The 23,633-nt window shown below is 50.3% G+C and overlaps 21 non-coding genes across 21 annotated transcripts; all 21 read left to right on the top strand.

Moving 5' to 3' along the window:
* The first annotated feature begins 948 nt into the window (after positions 1-948).
* On the top strand, positions 949-1,022 carry trnan-guu (transfer RNA asparagine (anticodon GUU)). The gene has a single exon. It is a non-coding gene; the product is annotated as a tRNA-Asn (tRNA).
* Positions 1,023-2,061: 1,039 nt separating this feature from the next.
* On the top strand, positions 2,062-2,135 carry trnan-guu (transfer RNA asparagine (anticodon GUU)). Its single transcript has one exon. It is a non-coding gene; the product is annotated as a tRNA-Asn (tRNA).
* A 4,104-nt stretch (positions 2,136-6,239) lies between these two features.
* Positions 6,240-6,313, top strand: trnan-guu (transfer RNA asparagine (anticodon GUU)). The gene has a single exon. It is a non-coding gene; the product is annotated as a tRNA-Asn (tRNA).
* A 538-nt stretch (positions 6,314-6,851) lies between these two features.
* trnan-guu (transfer RNA asparagine (anticodon GUU)) lies at positions 6,852-6,925 on the top strand. The gene has a single exon. It is a non-coding gene; the product is annotated as a tRNA-Asn (tRNA).
* A 438-nt stretch (positions 6,926-7,363) lies between these two features.
* Positions 7,364-7,437, top strand: trnan-guu (transfer RNA asparagine (anticodon GUU)). Its single transcript has one exon. It is a non-coding gene; the product is annotated as a tRNA-Asn (tRNA).
* A 1,051-nt stretch (positions 7,438-8,488) lies between these two features.
* Positions 8,489-8,562, top strand: trnan-guu (transfer RNA asparagine (anticodon GUU)). The gene has a single exon. It is a non-coding gene; the product is annotated as a tRNA-Asn (tRNA).
* Positions 8,563-9,623: 1,061 nt separating this feature from the next.
* trnan-guu (transfer RNA asparagine (anticodon GUU)) lies at positions 9,624-9,697 on the top strand. Its single transcript has one exon. It is a non-coding gene; the product is annotated as a tRNA-Asn (tRNA).
* A 538-nt stretch (positions 9,698-10,235) lies between these two features.
* Positions 10,236-10,309, top strand: trnan-guu (transfer RNA asparagine (anticodon GUU)). Its single transcript has one exon. It is a non-coding gene; the product is annotated as a tRNA-Asn (tRNA).
* Positions 10,310-11,374: 1,065 nt separating this feature from the next.
* On the top strand, positions 11,375-11,448 carry trnan-guu (transfer RNA asparagine (anticodon GUU)). The gene has a single exon. It is a non-coding gene; the product is annotated as a tRNA-Asn (tRNA).
* A 538-nt stretch (positions 11,449-11,986) lies between these two features.
* Positions 11,987-12,060, top strand: trnan-guu (transfer RNA asparagine (anticodon GUU)). The gene has a single exon. It is a non-coding gene; the product is annotated as a tRNA-Asn (tRNA).
* Positions 12,061-13,237: 1,177 nt separating this feature from the next.
* Positions 13,238-13,311, top strand: trnan-guu (transfer RNA asparagine (anticodon GUU)). Its single transcript has one exon. It is a non-coding gene; the product is annotated as a tRNA-Asn (tRNA).
* Positions 13,312-14,376: 1,065 nt separating this feature from the next.
* On the top strand, positions 14,377-14,450 carry trnan-guu (transfer RNA asparagine (anticodon GUU)). Its single transcript has one exon. It is a non-coding gene; the product is annotated as a tRNA-Asn (tRNA).
* A 1,065-nt stretch (positions 14,451-15,515) lies between these two features.
* On the top strand, positions 15,516-15,589 carry trnan-guu (transfer RNA asparagine (anticodon GUU)). The gene has a single exon. It is a non-coding gene; the product is annotated as a tRNA-Asn (tRNA).
* Positions 15,590-16,127: 538 nt separating this feature from the next.
* Positions 16,128-16,201, top strand: trnan-guu (transfer RNA asparagine (anticodon GUU)). Its single transcript has one exon. It is a non-coding gene; the product is annotated as a tRNA-Asn (tRNA).
* Positions 16,202-17,262: 1,061 nt separating this feature from the next.
* On the top strand, positions 17,263-17,336 carry trnan-guu (transfer RNA asparagine (anticodon GUU)). Its single transcript has one exon. It is a non-coding gene; the product is annotated as a tRNA-Asn (tRNA).
* A 1,061-nt stretch (positions 17,337-18,397) lies between these two features.
* On the top strand, positions 18,398-18,471 carry trnan-guu (transfer RNA asparagine (anticodon GUU)). Its single transcript has one exon. It is a non-coding gene; the product is annotated as a tRNA-Asn (tRNA).
* A 538-nt stretch (positions 18,472-19,009) lies between these two features.
* trnan-guu (transfer RNA asparagine (anticodon GUU)) lies at positions 19,010-19,083 on the top strand. Its single transcript has one exon. It is a non-coding gene; the product is annotated as a tRNA-Asn (tRNA).
* A 1,061-nt stretch (positions 19,084-20,144) lies between these two features.
* trnan-guu (transfer RNA asparagine (anticodon GUU)) lies at positions 20,145-20,218 on the top strand. The gene has a single exon. It is a non-coding gene; the product is annotated as a tRNA-Asn (tRNA).
* Positions 20,219-21,279: 1,061 nt separating this feature from the next.
* trnan-guu (transfer RNA asparagine (anticodon GUU)) lies at positions 21,280-21,353 on the top strand. The gene has a single exon. It is a non-coding gene; the product is annotated as a tRNA-Asn (tRNA).
* Positions 21,354-21,891: 538 nt separating this feature from the next.
* trnan-guu (transfer RNA asparagine (anticodon GUU)) lies at positions 21,892-21,965 on the top strand. Its single transcript has one exon. It is a non-coding gene; the product is annotated as a tRNA-Asn (tRNA).
* A 1,054-nt stretch (positions 21,966-23,019) lies between these two features.
* Positions 23,020-23,093, top strand: trnan-guu (transfer RNA asparagine (anticodon GUU)). Its single transcript has one exon. It is a non-coding gene; the product is annotated as a tRNA-Asn (tRNA).
* Positions 23,094-23,633: the final 540 nt, after the last annotated feature.

Genomic DNA, 23,633 nt, shown 5'->3' with positions numbered 1-23,633 from the left:
GGTATAACCATGTTATAACCAGGACGGTCGTTTGATGAACGCAGTCAACTGTTTTATCAAGGGTGATATCCATCTTTGGGGTGCTGTTGTTCGTCCGCAACTGCATACTTGCTGCCAAGTATGTGTGACCTACAAGTCACATATTTTAAACAATCAAGGCGGTATGGAGAGGAAGTACCAGAGCACCTCCATCCAGCCACCCGGTCCTCTCTCGACGCCCCTGCTTGGCTTCACTCAGTCTCTGTTGCAAAATCGTTTACCCCACAACCAAAAAGACCCGAACACCCTCCTCCACTCCCACGTCCAGTCTCGACACCTGTGGGTTGCGCGTTGTCAGTCTCTGTGGCGCAATTGTTTAGCGCGTTCGGCTGTTAACCGAAAGGTTGGTGGTTCAAGCCCACCCAGGGACGATATCACTGTTATTGCCAGGTAATTCAGAATGCTGCACAAAAGTGCAGTGCGACAGTTATGTTGGTTATACCATGTTATAATCAACCATGTTATAACAAACCATGGTATATCCAGGACGGTCGTTTGATGAACGCAGTCAACTGTTTTATCAAGGCTGATATTCTTTGGGGTGCTGTTGTTCGTCCGCAACTGCATACTTGCTGCCAAGTATGTGTGACCTACAAGTCACATATTTTAAACAATCAAGGCGGTATGGAGAGGAAGTACCAGAGCACCTCCATCTAGCCACCCGGTCCTCTCTCGACGCCCCTGCTTGGCTTCACTCAGTCTCTGTTGCACAATCGTATACCCCACAACCAAAGAGACCGGAACACCCTCCCCCAGTCCCCCGTCCAGTCTCGACACCTGTGGGTTGCGGGTTGTCAGTCTCTGTGGCGCAATCGGTTAGAGCTTTTGGCTGTTAACAACCAAAAAAGACCGGAACACCCTCCCCCAGTCCCCCGTCCAGTCTCGACACCTGTGGGTTGTGCGTTGACAGTCTCTGTGGCGCAATCGGTTAGCGCGTTCGGCTGTTAACCGAAAGGTTGGTGGTTCAAGCCCACCCAGGGACGATATCACTGTGTTTGCCAGGTAATGCACAATGCTGCACAAACGTGCAGTGCAACTCTTATGACAGTTATGTTGGTTATACCATGTTATAATCAACCATGTTATAACCAGGACGGTCGTTTGATGAACGCAGTCAACTGTTTTATCAAGGGTGATATCCATCTTTGGGGTGCTGTTGTTCGTCCGCAACTGCATACTTGCTGCCAAGTATGTGTGACCTACAAGTCACATATTTTAAACAATCAAGGCGGTATGGAGAGGAAGTACCAGAGCACCTCCATCCAGCCACCCGGTCCTCTCTCGACGCCCCTGCTTGGCTTCACTCAGTCTCTGTTGCAAAATCGTTTACCCCACAACCAAAAAGACCCGAACACCCTCCTCCACTCCCACGTCCAGTCTCGACACCTGTGGGTTGCGCGTTGTCAGTCTCTGTGGCGCAATTGTTTAGCGCGTTCGGCTGTTAACCGAAAGGTTGGTGGTTCAAGCCCACCCAGGGACGATATCACTGTTATTGCCAGGTAATTCAGAATGCTGCACAAAAGTGCAGTGCGACAGTTATGTTGGTTATACCATGTTATAATCAACCATGTTATAACAAACCATGGTATATCCAGGACGGTCGTTTGATGAACGCAGTCAACTGTTTTATCAAGGGTGATATGCATCTTTGGGGTTGCTGTTGTTCGTTCGCAACTGCATACTTGCTGCCAAGTATGTGTGACCTACAAGTCACATATTTTAAACAATCAAGGCGGTATGGAGAGGAAGTACCAGAGCACCTCCATCTAGCCACCCGGTCCTCTCTCGACGCCCCTGCTTGGCTTCACTCAGTCTCTGTTGCACAATCGTATACCCCACAACCAAAGAGACCGGAACACCCTCGCCCAGTCCCCCGTCCAGTCTCGACACCTGTGGGTTGCGGGTTGTCAGTCTCTGTGGCGCAATCGGTTAGAGCTTTTGGCTGTTAACAACCAAAAAAGACCGGAACACCCTCCCCCAGTCCCCCGTCCAGTCTCGACACCTGTGGGTTGCGCGTTGTCAGTCTCTGTGGCGCAATGGGTTAGCGCGTTCGGCTGTTAACCGAAAGGTTGGTGGTTCAAGCCCACCCAGGGACGATATCACTGTGTTTGCCAGGGAATGCACAATGCTGCACAAACGTGCAGTGCAACTCTTATGTTGGTTATACCATGTTATAATCAACCATGTTTTAACCAACCATGGTATATCCAGGACGGTCGTTTGATGAACGCAGTCAACTGTTTTATCAAGGGTGATATCCATCTTTGGGGTGCTGTTGTTCGTCCGCAACTGCATACTTGCTGCCAAGTATGTGTGACCTACAAGTCACATATTTTAAACAATCAAGGCGGTATGGAGAGGAAGTACCAGAGCACCTCCATCCAGCCACCCGGTCCTCTCTCGACGCCCCTGCTTGGCTTCACTCAGTCTCTGTTGCAAAATCGTTTACCCCACAACCAAAAAGACCCGAACACCCTCCTCCACTCCCACGTCCAGTCTCGACACCTGTGGGTTGCGCGTTGTCAGTCTCTGTGGCGCAATTGTTTAGCGCGTTCGGCTGTTAACCGAAAGGTTGGTGGTTCAAGCCCACCCCGGGACGATATCACTGTTATTGCCAGGTAATTCAGAATGCTGCACAAAAGTGCAGTGCGACAGTTATGTTGGTTATACCATGTTATAATCAACCATGTTATAACAAACCATGGTATATCCAGGACGGTCGTTTGATGAACGCAGTCAACTGTTTTATCAAGGGTGATATGCATCTTTGGGGTTGCTGTTGTTCGTTCGCAACTGCATACTTGCTGCCAAGTATGTGTGACCTACAAGTCACATATTTTAAACAATCAAGGCGGTATGGAGAGGAAGTACCAGAGCACCTCCATCTAGCCACCCGGTCCTCTCTCGACGCCCCTGCTTGGCTTCACTCAGTCTCTGTTGCACAATCGTATACCCCACAACCAAAGAGACCGGAACACCCTCCCCCAGTCCCCCGTCCAGTCTCGACACCTGTGGGTTGCGGGTTGTCAGTCTCTGTGGCGCAATCGGTTAGAGCTTTTGGCTGTTAACAACCAAAAAAGACCGGAACACCCTCCCCCAGTCCCCCGTCCAGTCTCGACACCTGTGGGTTGTGCGTTGACAGTCTCTGTGGCGCAATCGGTTAGCACGTTCGGCTGTTAACCGAAAGGTTGGTGGTTCAAGCCCACCCAGGGACGATATCACTGTGTTTGCCAGGTAATACACAATGCTGCACAAACGTGCAGTGCAACTCTTATGACAGTTATGTTGGTTATACCATGTTATAATCAACCATGTTTTAACCAACCATGGTATAACCATGTTATAACCAGGACGGTCGTTTGATGAACGCAGTCAACTGTTTTATCAAGGGTGATATCCATCTTTGGGGTGCTGTTGTTCGTCCGCAACTGCATACTTGCTGCCAAGTATGTGTGACCTACAAGTCACATATTTTAAACAATCAAGGCGGTATGGAGAGGAAGTACCAGAGCACCTCCATCCAGCCACCCGGTCCTCTCTCGACGCCCCTGCTTGGCTTCACTCAGTCTCTGTTGCAAAATCGTTTACCCCACAACCAAAAAGACCCGAACACCCTCCTCCACTCCCACGTCCAGTCTCGACACCTGTGGGTTGCGCGTTGTCAGTCTCTGTGGCGCAATTGTTTAGCGCGTTCGGCTGTTAACCGAAAGGTTGGTGGTTCAAGCCCACCCAGGGACGTTATTGCCAGGTAATTCAGAATGCTGCACAAACGTGCAGTGCAACTCTTATGTTGGTTATACCATGTGTTACACCCCGGCCTAGGCAACCGGGGTGCAACGCAGAAAAACAAAGATAAGGAAAAATAAACCACGAAGGCCCTCCACCAAAATCCCAAAACGAAAATATCCCATGACGAAAGTATTTACAACAGACTATTTATTTATAACCAAACACCAGACGTCAAACTATTTACAACGGGGGGAGATCGCGACCATGACACACTGAAACACAGGGTTTAAATACATAGAGGGAGCAATCAGGGAATGGACCACAGGAGGGAAACACAGCTGGGGCAAATTAGAACTGACGAGACAGGGCAAAACGTAAACTGAAAACACTAAGATAACACAGACTTTCAAAGTAAAACAGGAAACACATAACAGTCACGCCAAAAGCAACACACCGACAACACCGAAACGTAACATTTCCCCCCACCCAAAAATCAAACATGTAACCCCAAGTGAAATGTTTGATCAAACAAACGAAGGCTGAAGTGAAGGCAGACGAAGCTGATGGAGGCTGGAGCGGTCCCACGGACCCTCCAGCAGACGACGAAGGCTGGGGCGGTCCCACGGACCCTCCAGCGAAGGCGGATGAAGGCTGGAGCGGTCCCACGGACCCTCCAGCGAAGGCAGACGAGCAGCTCACTAGCTGCACACATGGACACGCAGCCCACCAGCTGCACACACGGACACGCAGCCCACCAGCTGCACACACGGACACGCAGCCCACCAGCTGCAGAAGGCTGGAGCGGTCCCTCGGATCCTCCAGCGAAGGCGGATGAAGGCTGGAGCGGTCCCACGGACCCTCAAGCAGACGACGAAGGCTGAGGCGGTCCCTCGGACCCTCCAGCAGACGACGAAGGCTGAGGCGGTCCCTCGGACCCTCCAGCGGAGGCAGATGAAACTGATGGAGGCTGGAGCGGTCCCACTGACCCTCCAGCAGACGACGAAGGCTGGGGCGGTCCCACGGACCCTCCAGCGAAGGCAGAAGGCCGAAGCTGTCCCTCCTTCGGACCCTCCAGCGATCCCGGACGAGCCCCCATATGTTACACCCCGGCCTAGGCAACCGGGGTGCAACGCAGAAAAACAAAGATAAGGAAAAATAAACCACGAAGGCCCTCCACCAAAATCCCAAAACGAAAATATCCCATGACGAAAGTATTTACAACAGACTATTTATTTATAACCAAACACCAGACGTCAAACTATTTACAACGGGGGGAGATCGCGACCATGACACACTGAAACACAGGGTTTAAATACATAGAGGGAGCAATCAGGGAATGGACCACAGGAGGGAAACACAGCTGGGGCAAATTAGAACTGACGAGACAGGGCAAAACGTAAACTGAAAACACTAAGATAACACAGACTTTCAAAGTAAAACAGGAAACACATAACAGTCACGCCAAAAGCAACACACCGACAACACCGAAACGTAACACATGTTATAATCAACCATGTTTTAACCAACCATGGTATATCCAGGACGGTCGTTTGATGAACGCAGTCAACTGTTTTATCAAGGGTGATATCCATCTTTGGGGTGCTGTTGTTCGTCCGCAACTGCATACTTGCTGCCAAGTATGTGTGACCTACAAGTCACATATTTTAAACAATCAAGGCGGTATGGAGAGGAAGTACCAGAGCACCTCCATCCAGCCACCCGGTCCTCTCTCGACACCCCTGCTTGGCTTCACTCAGTCTCTGTTGCAAAATCGTTTACCCCACAACCAAAAAGACCCGAACACCCTCCTCCACTCCCACGTCCAGTCTCGACACCTGTGGGTTGCGCGTTGTCAGTCTCTGTGGCGCAATTGTTTAGCGCGTTCGGCTGTTAACCGAAAGGTTGGTGGTTCAAGCCCACCCAGGGACGATATCACTGTTATTGCCAGGTAATTCAGAATGCTGCACAAAAGTGCAGTGCGACAGTTATGTTGGTTATACCATGTTATAATCAACCATGTTATAACAAACCATGGTATATCCAGGACGGTCGTTTGATGAACGCAGTCAACTGTTTTATCAAGGGTGATATGCATCTTTGGGGTTGCTGTTGTTCGTTCGCAACTGCATACTTGCTGCCAAGTATGTGTGACCTACAAGTCACATATTTTAAACAATCAAGGCGGTATGGAGAGGAAGTACCAGAGCACCTCCATCTAGCCACCCGGTCCTCTCTCGACGCCCCTGCTTGGCTTCACTCAGTCTCTGTTGCACAATCGTATACCCCACAACCAAAGAGACCGGAACACCCTCCCCCAGTCCCCCGTCCAGTCTCGACACCTGTGGGTTGCGGGTTGTCAGTCTCTGTGGCGCAATCGGTTAGAGCTTTTGGCTGTTAACAACCAAAAAAGACCGGAACACCCTCCCCCAGTCCCCCGTCCAGTCTCGACACCTGTGGGTTGTGCGTTGACAGTCTCTGTGGCGCAATGGGTTAGCGCGTTCGGCTGTTAACCGAAAGGTTGGTGGTTCAAGCCCACCCAGGGACGATATCACTGTGTTTGCCAGGGAATGCACAATGCTGCACAAACGTGCAGTGCAACTCTTATGTTGGTTATACCATGTTATAATCAACCATGTTTTAACCAACCATGGTATATCCAGGACGGTCGTTTGATGAACGCAGTCAACTGTTTTATCAAGGCTGATATTCTTTGGGGTGCTGTTGTTCGTCCGCAACTGCATACTTGCTGCCAAGTATGTGTGACCTACAAGTCACATATTTTAAACAATCAAGGCGGTATGGAGAGGAAGTACCAGAGCACCTCCATCTAGCCACCCGGTCCTCTCTCGACGCCCCTGCTTGGCTTCACTCAGTCTCTGTTGCACAATCGTATACCCCACAACCAAAGAGACCGGAACACCCTCCCCCAGTCCCCCGTCCAGTCTCGACACCTGTGGGTTGCGGGTTGTCAGTCTCTGTGGCGCAATCGGTTAGAGCTTTTGGCTGTTAACAACCAAAAAAGACCGGAACACCCTCCCCCAGTCCCCCGTCCAGTCTCGACACCTGTGGGTTGTGCGTTGACAGTCTCTGTGGCGCAATGGGTTAGCGCGTTCGGCTGTTAACCGAAAGGTTGGTGGTTCAAGCCCACCCAGGGACGATATCACTGTGTTTGCCAGGTAATGCACAATGCTGCACAAACGTGCAGTGCAACTCTTATGACAGTTATGTTGGTTATACCATGTTATAATCAACCATGTTTTAACCAACCATGTTATAACCAGGACGGTCGTTTGATGAACGCAGTCAACTGTTTTATCAAGGGTGATATCCATCTTTGGGGTGCTGTTGTTCGTCCGCAACTGCATACTTGCTGCCAAGTATGTGTGACCTACAAGTCACATATTTTAAACAATCAAGGCGGTATGGAGAGGAAGTACCAGAGCACCTCCATCTAGCCACCCGGTCCTCTCTCGACGCCCCTGCTTGGCTTCACTCAGTCTCTGTTGCACAATCGTATACCCCACAACCAAAGAGACCGGAACACCCTCGCCCAGTCCCCCGTCCAGTCTCGACACCTGTGGGTTGCGCGTTGTCAGTCTCTGTGGCGCAATGGGTTAGCGCGTTCGGCTGTTAACCGAAAGGTTGGTGGTTCAAGCCCACCCAGGGACGATATCACTGTGTTTGCCAGGTAATACACAATGCTGCACAAACGTGCAGTGCAACTCTTATGACAGTTATGTTGGTTATACCATGTTATAATCAACCATGTTATAACAAACCATGGTATATCCAGGACGGTCGTTTGATGAACGCAGTCAACTGTTTTATCAAGGGTGATATGCATCTTTGGGGTTGCTGTTGTTCGTTCGCAACTGCATACTTGCTGCCAAGTATGTGTGACCTACAAGTCACATATTTTAAACAATCAAGGCGGTATGGAGAGGAAGTACCAGAGCACCTCCATCCAGCCACCCGGTCCTCTCTCGACGCCCCTGCTTGGCTTCACTCAGTCTCTGTTGCAAAATCGTTTACCCCACAACCAAAAAGACCCGAACACCCTCCTCCACTCCCACGTCCAGTCTCGACACCTGTGGGTTGCGCGTTGTCAGTCTCTGTGGCGCAATTGTTTAGCGCGTTCGGCTGTTAACCGAAAGGTTGGTGGTTCAAGCCCACCCAGGGACGATATCACTGTTATTGCCAGGTAATTCAGAATGCTGCACAAAAGTGCAGTGCGACAGTTATGTTGGTTATACCATGTTATAATCAACCATGTTATAACAAACCATGGTATATCCAGGACGGTCGTTTGATGAACGCAGTCAACTGTTTTATCAAGGCTGATATTCTTTGGGGTGCTGTTGTTCGTCCGCAACTGCATACTTGCTGCCAAGTATGTGTGACCTACAAGTCACATATTTTAAACAATCAAGGCGGTATGGAGAGGAAGTACCAGAGCACCTCCATCTAGCCACCCGGTCCTCTCTCGACGCCCCTGCTTGGCTTCACTCAGTCTCTGTTGCACAATCGTATACCCCACAACCAAAGAGACCGGAACACCCTCCCCCAGTCCCCCGTCCAGTCTCGACACCTGTGGGTTGCGGGTTGTCAGTCTCTGTGGCGCAATCGGTTAGAGCTTTTGGCTGTTAACAACCAAAAAAGACCGGAACACCCTCCCCCAGTCCCCCGTCCAGTCTCGACACCTGTGGGTTGTGCGTTGACAGTCTCTGTGGCGCAATCGGTTAGCGCGTTCGGCTGTTAACCGAAAGGTTGGTGGTTCAAGCCCACCCAGGGACGATATCACTGTGTTTGCCAGGTAATACACAATGCTGCACAAACGTGCAGTGCAACTCTTATGACAGTTATGTTGGTTATACCATGTTATAATCAACCATGTTTTAACCAACCATGGTATAACCATGTTATAACCAGGACGGTCGTTTGATGAACGCAGTCAACTGTTTTATCAAGGGTGATATCCATCTTTGGGGTGCTGTTGTTCGTCCGCAACTGCATACTTGCTGCCAAGTATGTGTGATCTACAAGTCACATATTTTAAACAATCAAGGCGGTATGGAGAGGAAGTACCAGAGCACCTCCATCCAGCCACCCGGTCCTCTCTCGACGCCCCTGCTTGGCTTCACTCAGTCTCTGTTGCAAAATCGTTTACCCCACAACCAAAAAGACCCGAACACCCTCCTCCACTCCCACGTCCAGTCTCGACACCTGTGGGTTGCGCGTTGTCAGTCTCTGTGGCGCAATTGTTTAGCGCGTTCGGCTGTTAACCGAAAGGTTGGTGGTTCAAGCCCACCCAGGGACGATATCACTGTTATTGCCAGGTAATTCAGAATGCTGCACAAAAGTGCAGTGCGACAGTTATGTTGGTTATACCATGTTATAATCAACCATGTTATAACAAACCATGGTATATCCAGGACGGTCGTTTGATGAACGCAGTCAACTGTTTTATCAAGGCTGATATTCTTTGGGGTGCTGTTGTTCGTCCGCAACTGCATACTTGCTGCCAAGTATGTGTGACCTACAAGTCACATATTTTAAACAATCAAGGCGGTATGGAGAGGAAGTACCAGAGCACCTCCATCTAGCCACCCGGTCCTCTCTCGACGCCCCTGCTTGGCTTCACTCAGTCTCTGTTGCACAATCGTATACCCCACAACCAAAGAGACCGGAACATCCTCCCCCAGTCCCCCGTCCAGTCTCGACACCTGTGGGTTGCGGGTTGTCAGTCTCTGTGGCGCAATCGGTTAGAGCTTTTGGCTGTTAACAACCAAAAAAGACCGGAACACCCTCCCCCAGTCCCCCGTCCAGTCTCGACACCTGTGGGTTGTGCGTTGACAGTCTCTGTGGCGCAATCGGTTAGCGCGTTCGGCTGTTAACCGAAAGGTTGGTGGTTCAAGCCCACCCAGGGACGATATCACTGTGTTTGCCAGGGAATGCACAATGCTGCACAAACGTGCAGTGCAACTCTTATGTTGGTTATACCATGTTATAATCAACCATGTTTTAACCAACCATGGTATATCCAGGACGGTCGTTTGATGAACGCAGTCAACTGTTTTATCAAGGCTGATATTCTTTGGGGTGCTGTTGTTCGTCCGCAACTGCATACTTGCTGCCAAGTATGTGTGACCTACAAGTCACATATTTTAAACAATCAAGGCGGTATGGAGAGGAAGTACCAGAGCACCTCCATCTAGCCACCCGGTCCTCTCTCGACGCCCCTGCTTGGCTTCACTCAGTCTCTGTTGCACAATCGTATACCCCACAACCAAAGAGACCGGAACACCCTCCCCCAGTCCCCCGTCCAGTCTCGACACCTGTGGGTTGCGGGTTGTCAGTCTCTGTGGCGCAATCGGTTAGAGCTTTTGGCTGTTAACAACCAAAAAAGACCGGAACACCCTCCCCCAGTCCCCCGTCCAGTCTCGACACCTGTGGGTTGTGCGTTGACAGTCTCTGTGGCGCAATCGGTTAGCGCGTTCGGCTGTTAACCGAAAGGTTGGTGGTTCAAGCCCACCCAGGGACGATATCACTGTGTTTGCCAGGTAATACACAATGCTGCACAAACGTGCAGTGCAACTCTTATGACAGTTATGTTGGTTATACCATGTTATAATCAACCATGTTTTAACCAACCATGGTATAACCATGTTATAACCAGGACGGTCGTTTGATGAACGCAGTCAACTGTTTTATCAAGGGTGATATCCATCTTTGGGGTGCTGTTGTTCGTCCGCAACTGCATACTTGCTGCCAAGTATGTGTGACCTACAAGTCACATATTTTAAACAATCAAGGCGGTATGGAGAGGAAGTACCAGAGCACCTCCATCCAGCCACCCGGTCCTCTCTCGACGCCCCTGCTTGGCTTCACTCAGTCTCTGTTGCAAAATCGTTTACCCCACAACCAAAAAGACCCGAACACCCTCCTCCACTCCCACGTCCAGTCTCGACACCTGTGGGTTGCGCGTTGTCAGTCTCTGTGGCGCAATTGTTTAGCGCGTTCGGCTGTTAACCGAAAGGTTGGTGGTTCAAGCCCACCCAGGGACGATATCACTGTTATTGCCAGGTAATTCAGAATGCTGCACAAAAGTGCAGTGCGACAGTTATGTTGGTTATACCATGTTATAATCAACCATGTTATAACAAACCATGGTATATCCAGGACGGTCGTTTGATGAACGCAGTCAACTGTTTTATCAAGGGTGATATGCATCTTTGGGGTTGCTGTTGTTCGTTCGCAACTGCATACTTGCTGCCAAGTATGTGTGACCTACAAGTCACATATTTTAAACAATCAAGGCGGTATGGAGAGGAAGTACCAGAGCACCTCCATCTAGCCACCCGGTCCTCTCTCGACGCCCCTGCTTGGCTTCACTCAGTCTCTGTTGCACAATCGTATACCCCACAACCAAAGAGACCGGAACACCCTCCCCCAGTCCCCCGTCCAGTCTCGACACCTGTGGGTTGCGGGTTGTCAGTCTCTGTGGCGCAATCGGTTAGAGCTTTTGGCTGTTAACAACCAAAAAAGACCGGAACACCCTCCCCCAGTCCCCCGTCCAGTCTCGACACCTGTGGGTTGTGCGTTGACAGTCTCTGTGGCGCAATCGGTTAGCGCGTTCGGCTGTTAACCGAAAGGTTGGTGGTTCAAGCCCACCCAGGGACGATATCACTGTGTTTGCCAGGGAATGCACAATGCTGCACAAACGTGCAGTGCAACTCTTATGTTGGTTATACCATGTTATAATCAACCATGTTTTAACCAACCATGGTATATCCAGGACGGTCGTTTGATGAACGCAGTCAACTGTTTTATCAAGGCTGATATTCTTTGGGGTGCTGTTGTTCGTCCGCAACTGCATACTTGCTGCCAAGTATGTGTGACCTACAAGTCACATATTTTAAACAATCAAGGCGGTATGGAGAGGAAGTACCAGAGCACCTCCATCTAGCCACCCGGTCCTCTCTCGACGCCCCTGCTTGGCTTCACTCAGTCTCTGTTGCACAATCGTATACCCCACAACCAAAGAGACCGGAACACCCTCCCCCAGTCCCCCGTCCAGTCTCGACACCTGTGGGTTGCGGGTTGTCAGTCTCTGTGGCGCAATCGGTTAGAGCTTTTGGCTGTTAACAACCAAAAAAGACCGGAACACCCTCCCCCAGTCCCCCGTCCAGTCTCGACACCTGTGGGTTGTGCGTTGACAGTCTCTGTGGCGCAATCGGTTAGCGCGTTCGGCTGTTAACCGAAAGGTTGGTGGTTCAAGCCCACCCAGGGACGATATCACTGTGTTTGCCAGGTAATACACAATGCTGCACAAACGTGCAGTGCAACTCTTATGACAGTTATGTTGGTTATACCATGTTATAATCAACCATGTTTTAACCAACCATGGTATAACCATGTTATAACCAGGACGGTCGTTTGATGAACGCAGTCAACTGTTTTATCAAGGGTGATATCCATCTTTGGGGTGCTGTTGTTCGTCCGCAACTGCATACTTGCTGCCAAGTATGTGTGACCTACAAGTCACATATTTTAAACAATCAAGGCGGTATGGAGAGGAAGTACCAGAGCACCTCCATCCAGCCACCCGGTCCTCTCTCGACGCCCCTGCTTGGCTTCACTCAGTCTCTGTTGCAAAATCGTTTACCCCACAACCAAAAAGACCCGAACACCCTCCTCCACTCCCACGTCCAGTCTCGACACCTGTGGGTTGCGCGTTGTCAGTCTCTGTGGCGCAATTGTTTAGCGCGTTCGGCTGTTAACCGAAAGGTTGGTGGTTCAAGCCCACCCAGGGACGATATCACTGTTATTGCCAGGTAATTCAGAATGCTGCACAAAAGTGCAGTGCGACAGTTATGTTGGTTATACCATGTTATAATCAACCATGTTATAACAAACCATGGTATATCCAGGACGGTCGTTTGATGAACGCAGTCAACTGTTTTATCAAGGGTGATATGCATCTTTGGGGTTGCTGTTGTTCGTTCGCAACTGCATACTTGCTGCCAAGTATGTGTGACCTACAAGTCACATATTTTAAACAATCAAGGCGGTATGGAGAGGAAGTACCAGAGCACCTCCATCTAGCCACCCGGTCCTCTCTCGACGCCCCTGCTTGGCTTCACTCAGTCTCTGTTGCACAATCGTATACCCCACAACCAAAGAGACCGGAACACCCTCGCCCAGTCCCCCGTCCAGTCTCGACACCTGTGGGTTGCGGGTTGTCAGTCTCTGTGGCGCAATCGGTTAGAGCTTTTGGCTGTTAACAACCAAAAAAGACCGGAACACCCTCCCCCAGTCCCCCGTCCAGTCTCGACACCTGTGGGTTGCGGGTTGTCAGTCTCTGTGGCGCAATCGGTTAGAGCTTTTGGCTGTTAACAACCAAAAAAGACCGGAACACCCTCCCCCAGTCCCCCGTCCAGTCTCGACACCTGTGGGTTGTGCGTTGACAGTCTCTGTGGCGCAATCGGTTAGCGCGTTCGGCTGTTAACCGAAAGGTTGGTGGTTCAAGCCCACCCAGGGACGATATCACTGTGTTTGCCAGGGAATGCACAATGCTGCACAAACGTGCAGTGCAACTCTTATGACAGTTATGTTGGTTATACCATGTTATAATCAACCATGTTTTAACCAACCATGGTATAACCATGTTATAACCAGGACGGTCGTTTGATGAACGCAGTCAACTGTTTTATCAAGGGTGATATCCATCTTTGGGGTGCTGTTGTTCGTCCGCAACTGCATACTTGCTGCCAAGTATGTGTGATCTACAAGTCACATATTTTAAACAATCAAGGCGGTATGGAGAGGAAGTACCAGAGCACCTCCATCCAGCCACCCGGTCCTCTCTCGACGCCCCTGCTTGGCTTCACTCAGTCTCTGTTGCAAAATCGTTTACCCCACAACCAAAAAGACCCGAACACCCTCCTCCACTCCCACGTCCAGTCTCGACACCTGTGGGTTGCGCGTTGTCAGTCTCTGTGGCGCAATTGTTTAGCGCGTTCGGCTGTTAACCGAAAGGTTGGTGGTTCAAGCCCACCCAGGGACGATATCACTGTTATTGCCAGGTAATTCAGAATGCTGCACAAAAGTGCAGTGCGACAGTTATGTTGGTTATACCATGTTATAATCAACCATGTTATAACAAACCATGGTATATCCAGGACGGTCGTTTGATGAACGCAGTCAACTGTTTTATCAAGGGTGATATGCATCTTTGGGGTTGCTGTTGTTCGTTCGCAACTGCATACTTGCTGCCAAGTATGTGTGACCTACAAGTCACATATTTTAAACAATCAAGGCGGTATGGAGAGGAAGTACCAGAGCACCTCCATCTAGCCACCCGGTCCTCTCTCGACGCCCCTGCTTGGCTTCACTCAGTCTCTGTTCCACAATCGTATACCCCACAACCAAAGAGACCGGAACACCCTCCCCCAGTCCCCCGTCCAGTCTCGACACCTGTGGGTTGCGGGTTGTCAGTCTCTGTGGCGCAATCGGTTAGAGCTTTTGGCTGTTAACAACCAAAAAAGACCGGAACACCCTCCCCCAGTCCCCCGTCCAGTCTCGACACCTGTGGGTTGTGCGTTGACAGTCTCTGTGGCGCAATCGGTTAGCGCGTTCGGCTGTTAACCGAAAGGTTGGTGGTTCAAGCCCACCCAGGGACGATATCACTGTGTTTGCCAGGTAATACACAATGCTGCACAAACGTGCAGTGCAACTCTTATGACAGTTATGTTGGTTATACCATGTTATAATCAACCATGTTTTAACCAACCATGGTATAACCATGTTATAACCAGGACGGTCGTTTGATGAACGCAGTCAACTGTTTTATCAAGGGTGATATCCATCTTTGGGGTGCTGTTGTTCGTCCGCAACTGCATACTTGCTGCCAAGTATGTGTGACCTACAAGTCACATATTTTAAACAATCAAGGCGGTATGGAGAGGAAGTACCAGAGCACCTCCATCCAGCCACCCGGTCCTCTCTCGACGCCCCTGCTTGGCTTCACTCAGTCTCTGTTGCAAAATCGTTTACCCCACAACCAAAAAGACCCGAACACCCTCCTCCACTCCCACGTCCAGTCTCGACACCTGTGGGTTGCGCGTTGTCAGTCTCTGTGGCGCAATTGTTTAGCGCGTTCGGCTGTTAACCGAAAGGTTGGTGGTTCAAGCCCACCCAGGGACGATATCACTGTTATTGCCAGGTAATTCAGAATGCTGCACAAAAGTGCAGTGCGACAGTTATGTTGGTTATACCATGTTATAATCAACCATGTTATAACAAACCATGGTATATCCAGGACGGTCGTTTGATGAACGCAGTCAACTGTTTTATCAAGGGTGATATGCATCTTTGGGGTTGCTGTTGTTCGTTCGCAACTGCATACTTGCTGCCAAGTATGTGTGACCTACAAGTCACATATTTTAAACAATCAAGGCGGTATGGAGAGGAAGTACCAGAGCACCTCCATCTAGCCACCCGGTCCTCTCTCGATGCCCCTGCTTGGCTTCACTCAGTCTCTGTTGCACAATCGTATACCCCACAACCAAAGAGACCGGAACACCCTCCCCCAGTCCCCCGTCCAGTCTCGACACCTGTGGGTTGCGGGTTGTCAGTCTCTGTGGCGCAATCGGTTAGAGCTTTTGGCTGTTAACAACCAAAAAAGACCGCAACACCCTCCCCCAGTCCCCCGTCCAGTCTCGACACCTGTGGGTTGTGCGTTGACAGTCTCTGTGGCGCAATCGGTTAGCGCGTTCGGCTGTTAACCGAAAGGTTGGTGGTTCAAGCCCACCCAGGGACGATATCACTGTGTTTGCCAGGGAATGCACAATGCTGCACAAACGTGCAGTGCAACTCTTATGTTGGTTATACCATGTTATAATCAACCATGTTTTAACCAACCATGGTATATCCAGGACGGTCGTTTGATGAACGCAGTCAACTGTTTTATCAAGGCTGATATTCTTTGGGGTGCTGTTGTTCGTCCGCAACTGCATACTTGCTGCCAAGTATGTGTGACCTACAAGTCACATATTTTAAACAATCAAGGCGGTATGGAGAGGAAGTACCAGAGCACCTCCATCTAGCCACCCGGTCCTCTCTCGACGCCCCTGCTTGGCTTCACTCAGTCTCTGTTGCACAATCGTATACCCCACAACCAAAGAGACCGGAACACCCTCCCCCAGTCCCCCGTCCAGTCTCGACACCTGTGGGTTGCGGGTTGTCAGTCTCTGTGGCGCAATCGGTTAGAGCTTTTGGCTGTTAACAACCAAAAAAGACCGGAACACCCTCCCCCAGTCCCCCGTCCAGTCTCGACACCTGTGGGTTGTGCGTTGACAGTCTCTGTGGCGCAATCGGTTAGCGCGTTCGGCTGTTAACCGAAAGGTTGGTGGTTCAAGCCCACCCAGGGACGATATCACTGTGTTTGCCAGGGAATGCACAATGCTGCACAAACGTGCAGTGCAACTCTTATGACAGTTATGTTGGTTATACCATGTTATAATCAACCATGTTTTAACCAACCATGGTATAACCATGTTATAACCAGGACGGTCGTTTGATGAACGCAGTCAACTGTTTTATCAAGGGTGATATCCATCTTTGGGGTGCTGTTGTTCGTCCGCAACTGCATACTTGCTGCCAAGTATGTGTGACCTACAAGTCACATATTTTAAACAATCAAGGCGGTATGGAGAGGAAGTACCAGAGCACCTCCATCCAGCCACCCGGTCCTCTCTCGACGCCCCTGCTTGGCTTCACTCAGTCTCTGTTGCAAAATCGTTTACCCCACAACCAAAAAGACCCGAACACCCTCCTCCACTCCCACGTCCAGTCTCGACACCTGTGGGTTGCGCGTTGTCAGTCTCTGTGGCGCAATTGTTTAGCGCGTTCGGCTGTTAACCGAAAGGTTGGTGGTTCAAGCCCACCCAGGGACGATATCACTGTTATTGCCAGGTAATTCAGAATGCTGCACAAAAGTGCAGTGCGACAGTTATGTTGGTTATACCATGTTATAATCAACCATGTTATAACAAACCATGGTATATCCAGGACGGTCGTTTGATGAACGCAGTCAACTGTTTTATCAAGGCTGATATTCTTTGGGGTGCTGTTGTTCGTCCGCAACTGCATACTTGCTGCCAAGTATGTGTGACCTACAAGTCACATATTTTAAACAATCAAGGCGGTATGGAGAGGAAGTACCAGAGCACCTCCATCTAGCCACCCGGTCCTCTCTCGACGCCCCTGCTTGGCTTCACTCAGTCTCTGTTGCACAATCGTATACCCCACAACCAAAGAGACCGGAACACCCTCCCCCAGTCCCCCGTCCAGTCTCGACACCTGTGGGTTGCGGGTTGTCAGTCTCTGTGGCGCAATCGGTTAGAGCTTTTGGCTGTTAACAACCAAAAAAGACCGGAACACCCTCCCCCAGTCCCCCGTCCAGTCTCGACACCTGTGGGTTGTGCGTTGACAGTCTCTGTGGCGCAATCGGTTAGCGCGTTCGGCTGTTAACCGAAAGGTTGGTGGTTCAAGCCCACCCAGGGACGATATCACTGTGTTTGCCAGGTAATACACAATGCTGCACAAACGTGCAGTGCAACTCTTATGACAGTTATGTTGGTTATACCATGTTATAATCAACCATGTTTTAACCAACCATGGTATAACCATGTTATAACCAGGACGGTCGTTTGATGAACGCAGTCAACTGTTTTATCAAGGGTGATATCCATCTTTGGGGTGCTGTTGTTCGTCCGCAACTGCATACTTGCTGCCAAGTATGTGTGACCTACAAGTCACATATTTTAAACAATCAAGGCGGTATGGAGAGGAAGTACCAGAGCACCTCCATCCAGCCACCCGGTCCTCTCTCGACGCCCCTGCTTGGCTTCACTCAGTCTCTGTTGCAAAATCGTTTACCCCACAACCAAAAAGACCCGAACACCCTCCTCCACTCCCACGTCCAGTCTCGACACCTGTGGGTTGCGCGTTGTCAGTCTCTGTGGCGCAATTGTTTAGCGCGTTCGGCTGTTAACCGAAAGGTTGGTGGTTCAAGCCCACCCAGGGACGATATCACTGTTATTGCCAGGTAATTCAGAATGCTGCACAAAAGTGCAGTGCGACAGTTATGTTGGTTATACCATGTTATAATCAACCATGTTATAACAAACCATGGTATATCCAGGACGGTCGTTTGATGAACGCAGTCAACTGTTTTATCAAGGCTGATATTCTTTGGGGTGCTGTTGTTCGTCCGCAACTGCATACTTGCTGCCAAGTATGTGTGACCTACAAGTCACATATTTTAAACAATCAAGGCGGTATGGAGAGGAAGTACCAGAGCACCTCCATCTAGCCACCCGGTCCTCTCTCGACGCCCCTGCTTGGCTTCACTCAGTCTCTGTTGCACAATCGTATACCCCACAACCAAAGAGACCGGAACACCCTCCCCCAGTCCCCCGTCCAGTCTCGACACCTGTGGGTTGCGGGTTGTCAGTCTCTGTGGCGCAATCGGTTAGAGCTTTTGGCTGTTAACAACCAAAAAAGACCGGAACACCCTCCCCCAGTCCCCCGTCCAGTCTCGACACCTGTGGGTTGTGCGTTGACAGTCTCTGTGGCGCAATCGGTTAGCGCGTTCGGCTGTTAACCGAAAGGTTGGTGGTTCAAGCCCACCCAGGGACGATATCACTGTGTTTGCCAGGGAATGCACAATGCTGCACAAACGTGCAGTGCAACTCTTATGTTGGTTATACCATGTTATAATCAACCATGTTTTAACCAACCATGGTATATCCAGGACGGTCGTTTGATGAACGCAGTCAACTGTTTTATCAAGGCTGATATTCTTTGGGGTGCTGTTGTTCGTCCGCAACTGCATACTTGCTGCCAAGTATGTGTGACCTACAAGTCACATATTTTAAACAATCAAGGCGGTATGGAGAGGAAGTACCAGAGCACCTCCATCTAGCCACCCGGTCCTCTCTCGACGCCCCTGCTTGGCTTCACTCAGTCTCTGTTGCACAATCGTATACCCCACAACCAAAGAGACCGGAACACCCTCCCCCAGTCCCCCGTCCAGTCTCGACACCTGTGGGTTGCGGGTTGTCAGTCTCTGTGGCGCAATCGGTTAGAGCTTTTGGCTGTTAACAACCAAAAAAGACCGGAACACCCTCCCCCAGTCCCCCGTCCAGTCTCGACACCTGTGGGTTGTGCGTTGACAGTCTCTGTGGCGCAATCGGTTAGCGCGTTCGGCTGTTAACCGAAAGGTTGGTGGTTCAAGCCCACCCAGGGACGATATCACTGTGTTTGCCAGGGAATGCACAATGCTGCACAAACGTGCAGTGCAACTCTTATGACAGTTATGTTGGTTATACCATGTTATAATCAACCATGTTTTAACCAACCATGGTATAACCATGTTATAACCAGGACGGTCGTTTGATGAACGCAGTCAACTGTTTTATCAAGGGTGATATCCATCTTTGGGGTGCTGTTGTTCGTCCGCAACTGCATACTTGCTGCCAAGTATGTGTGACCTACAAGTCACATATTTTAAACAATCAAGGCGGTATGGAGAGGAAGTACCAGAGCACCTCCATCCAGCCACCCGGTCCTCTCTCGACGCCCCTGCTTGGCTTCACTCAGTCTCTGTTGCAAAATCGTTTACCCCACAACCAAAAAGACCCGAACACCCTCCTCCACTCCCACGTCCAGTCTCGACACCTGTGGGTTGCGCGTTGTCAGTCTCTGTGGCGCAATTGTTTAGCGCGTTCGGCTGTTAACCGAAAGGTTGGTGGTTCAAGCCCACCCAGGGACGATATCACTGTTATTGCCAGGTAATTCAGAATGCTGCACAAAAGTGCAGTGCGACAGTTATGTTGGTTATACCATGTTATAATCAACCATGTTATAACAAACCATGGTATATCCAGGACGGTCGTTTGATGAACGCAGTCAACTGTTTTATCAAGGCTGATATTCTTTGGGGTGCTGTTGTTCGTCCGCAACTGCATACTTGCTGCCAAGTATGTGTGACCTACAAGTCACATATTTTAAACAATCAAGGCGGTATGGAGAGGAAGTACCAGAGCACCTCCATCTAGCCACCCGGTCCTCTCTCGACGCCCCTGCTTGGCTTCACTCAGTCTCTGTTGCACAATCGTATACCCCACAACCAAAGAGACCGGAACACCCTCCCCCAGTCCCCCGTCCAGTCTCGACACCTGTGGGTTGCGGGTTGTCAGTCTCTGTGGCGCAATCGGTTAGAGCTTTTGGCTGTTAACAACCAAAAAAGACCGGAACACCCTCCCCCAGTCCCCCGTCCAGTCTCGACACCTGTGGGTTGTGCGTTGACAGTCTCTGTGGCGCAATCGGTTAGCGCGTTCGGCTGTTAACCGAAAGGTTGGTGGTTCAAGCCCACCCAGGGACGATATCACTGTGTTTGCCAGGTAATACACAATGCTGCACAAACGTGCAGTGCAACTCTTATGACAGTTATGTTGGTTATACCATGTTATAATCAACCATGTTTTAACCAACCATGGTATAACCATGTTATAACCAGGACGGTCGTTTGATGAACGCAGTCAACTGTTTTATCAAGGGTGATATCCATCTTTGGGGTGCTGTTGTTCGTCCGCAACTGCATACTTGCTGCCAAGTATGTGTGACCTACAAGTCACATATTTTAAACAATCAAGGCGGTATGGAGAGGAAGTACCAGAGCACCTCCATCCAGCCACCCGGTCCTCTCTCGACGCCCCTGCTTGGCTTCACTCAGTCTCTGTTGCAAAATCGTTTACCCCACAACCAAAAAGACCCGAACACCCTCCTCCACTCCCACGTCCAGTCTCGACACCTGTGGGTTGCGCGTTGTCAGTCTCTGTGGCGCAATTGTTTAGCGCGTTCGGCTGTTAACCGAAAGGTTGGTGGTTCAAGCCCACCCAGGGACGATATCACTGTTATTGCCAGGTAATTCAGAATGCTGCACAAAAGTGCAGTGCGACAGTTATGTTGGTTATACCATGTTATAATCAACCATGTTATAACAAACCATGGTATATCCAGGACGGTCGTTTGATGAACGCAGTCAACTGTTTTATCAAGGCTGATATTCTTTGGGGTGCTGTTGTTCGTCCGCAACTGCATACTTGCTGCCAAGTATGTGTGACCTACAAGTCACATATTTTAAACAATCAAGGCGGTATGGAGAGGAAGTACCAGAGCACCTCCATCTAGCCACCCGGTCCTCTCTCGACGCCCCTGCTTGGCTTCACTCAGTCTCTGTTGCACAATCGTATACCCCACAACCAAAGAGACCGGAACACCCTCCCCCAGTCCCCCGTCCAGTCTCGACACCTGTGGGTTGCGGGTTGTCAGTCTCTGTGGCGCAATCGGTTAGAGCTTTTGGCTGTTAACAACCAAAAAAGACCGGAACACCCTCCCCCAGTCCCCCGTCCAGTCTCGACACCTGTGGGTTGTGCGTTGACAGTCTCTGTGGCGCAATCGGTTAGCGCGTTCGGCTGTTAACCGAAAGGTTGGTGGTTCAAGCCCACCCAGGGACGATATCACTGTGTTTGCCAGGGAATGCACAATGCTGCACAAACGTGCAGTGCAACTCTTATGTTGGTTATACCATGTTATAATCAACCATGTTTTAACCAACCATGGTATATCCAGGACGGTCGTTTGATGAACGCAGTCAACTGTTTTATCAAGGCTGATATTCTTTGGGGTGCTGTTGTTCGTCCGCAACTGCATACTTGCTGCCAAGTATGTGTGACCTACAAGTCACATATTTTAAACAATCAAGGCGGTATGGAGAGGAAGTACCAGAGCACCTCCATCTAGCCACCCGGTCCTCTCTCGACGCCCCTGCTTGGCTTCACTCAGTCTCTGTTGCACAATCGTATACCCCACAACCAAAGAGACCGGAACACCCTCCCCCAGTCCCCCGTCCAGTCTCGACACCTGTGGGTTGCGGGTTGTCAGTCTCTGTGGCGCAATCGGTTAGAGCTTTTGGCTGTTAACAACCAAAAAAGACCGGAACACCCTCCCCCAGTCCCCCGTCCAGTCTCGACACCTGTGGGTTGTGCGTTGACAGTCTCTGTGGCGCAATCGGTTAGCGCGTTCGGCTGTTAACCGAAAGGTTGGTGGTTCAAGCCCACCCAGGGACGATATCACTGTGTTTGCCAGGTAATACACAATGCTGCACAAACGTGCAGTGCAACTCTTATGACAGTTATGTTGGTTATACCATGTTATAATCAACCATGTTTTAACCAACCATGGTATAACCAGGACGGTCGTTTGATGAACGCAGTCAACTGTTTTATCAAGGGTGATATCCATCTTTGGGGTGCTGTTGTTCGTCCGCAACTGCATACTTGCTGCCAAGTATGTGTGATCTACAAGTCACATATTTTAAACAATCAAGGCGGTATGGAGAGGAAGTACCAGAGCACCTCCATCCAGCCACCCGGTCCTCTCTCGACGCCCCTGCTTGGCTTCACTCAGTCTCTGTTGCAAAATCGTTTACCCCACAACCAAAAAGACCCGAACACCCTCCTCCACTCCCACGTCCAGTCTCGACACCTGTGGGTTGCGCGTTGTCAGTCTCTGTGGCGCAATTGTTTAGCGCGTTCGGCTGTTAACCGAAAGGTTGGTGGTTCAAGCCCACCCAGGGACGATATCACTGTTATTGCCAGGTAATTCAGAATGCTGCACAAAAGTGCAGTGCGACAGTTATGTTGGTTATACCATGTTATAATCAACCATGTTATAACAAACCATGGTATATCCAGGACGGTCGTTTGATGAACGCAGTCAACTGTTTTATCAAGGGTGATATGCATCTTTGGGGTTGCTGTTGTTCGTTCGCAACTGCATACTTGCTGCCAAGTATGTGTGACCTACAAGTCACATATTTTAAACAATCAAGGCGGTATGGAGAGGAAGTACCAGAGCACCTCCATCTAGCCACCCGGTCCTCTCTCGACGCCCCTGCTTGGCTTCACTCAGTCTCTGTTCCACAATCGTATACCCCACAACCAAAGAGACCGGAACACCCTCCCCCAGTCCCCCGTCCAGTCTCGACACCTGTGGGTTGCGGGTTGTCAGTCTCTGTGGCGCAATCGGTTAGAGCTTTTGGCTGTTAACAACCAAAAAAGACCGGAACACCCTCCCCCAGTCCCCCGTCCAGTCTCGACACCTGTGGGTTGTGCGTTGACAGTCTCTGTGGCGCAATCGGTTAGCGCGTTCGGCTGTTAACCGAAAGGTTGGTGGTTCAAGCCCACCCAGGGACGATATCACTGTGTTTGCCAGGTAATACACAATGCTGCACAAACGTGCAGTGCAACTCTTATGACAGTTATGTTGGTTATACCATGTTATAATCAACCATGTTTTAACCAACCATGGTATAACCATGTTATAACCAGGACGGTCGTTTGATGAACGCAGTCAACTGTTTTATCAAGGGTGATATCCATCTTTGGGGTGCTGTTGTTCGTCCGCAACTGCATACTTGCTGCCAAGTATGTGTGACCTACAAGTCACATATTTTAAACAATCAAGGCGGTATGGAGAGGAAGTACCAGAGCACCTCCATCCAGCCACCCGGTCCTCTCTCGACGCCCCTGCTTGGCTTCACTCAGTCTCTGTTGCAAAATTGTTTACCCCACAACCAAAAAGACCCGAACACCCTCCTCCACTCCCACGTCCAGTCTCGACACCTGTGGGTTGCGCGTTGTCAGTCTCTGTGGCGCAATTGTTTAGCGCGTTCGGCTGTTAACCGAAAGGTTGGTGGTTCAAGCCCACCCAGGGACGATATCACTGTTATTGCC

Source organism: Diplotaxodon limnothrissa, linkage group LG3, assembly GCF_057381915.1.
Source record: "Diplotaxodon limnothrissa isolate DT_005_m linkage group LG3, D_limnothrissa_male_GT1.1, whole genome shotgun sequence".
NCBI lineage: Eukaryota > Metazoa > Chordata > Actinopteri > Cichliformes > Cichlidae > Diplotaxodon > Diplotaxodon limnothrissa.
Note: the sequence above shows the minus strand (reverse complement) of the source record. Positions and strands in the feature narration are given on the sequence as shown.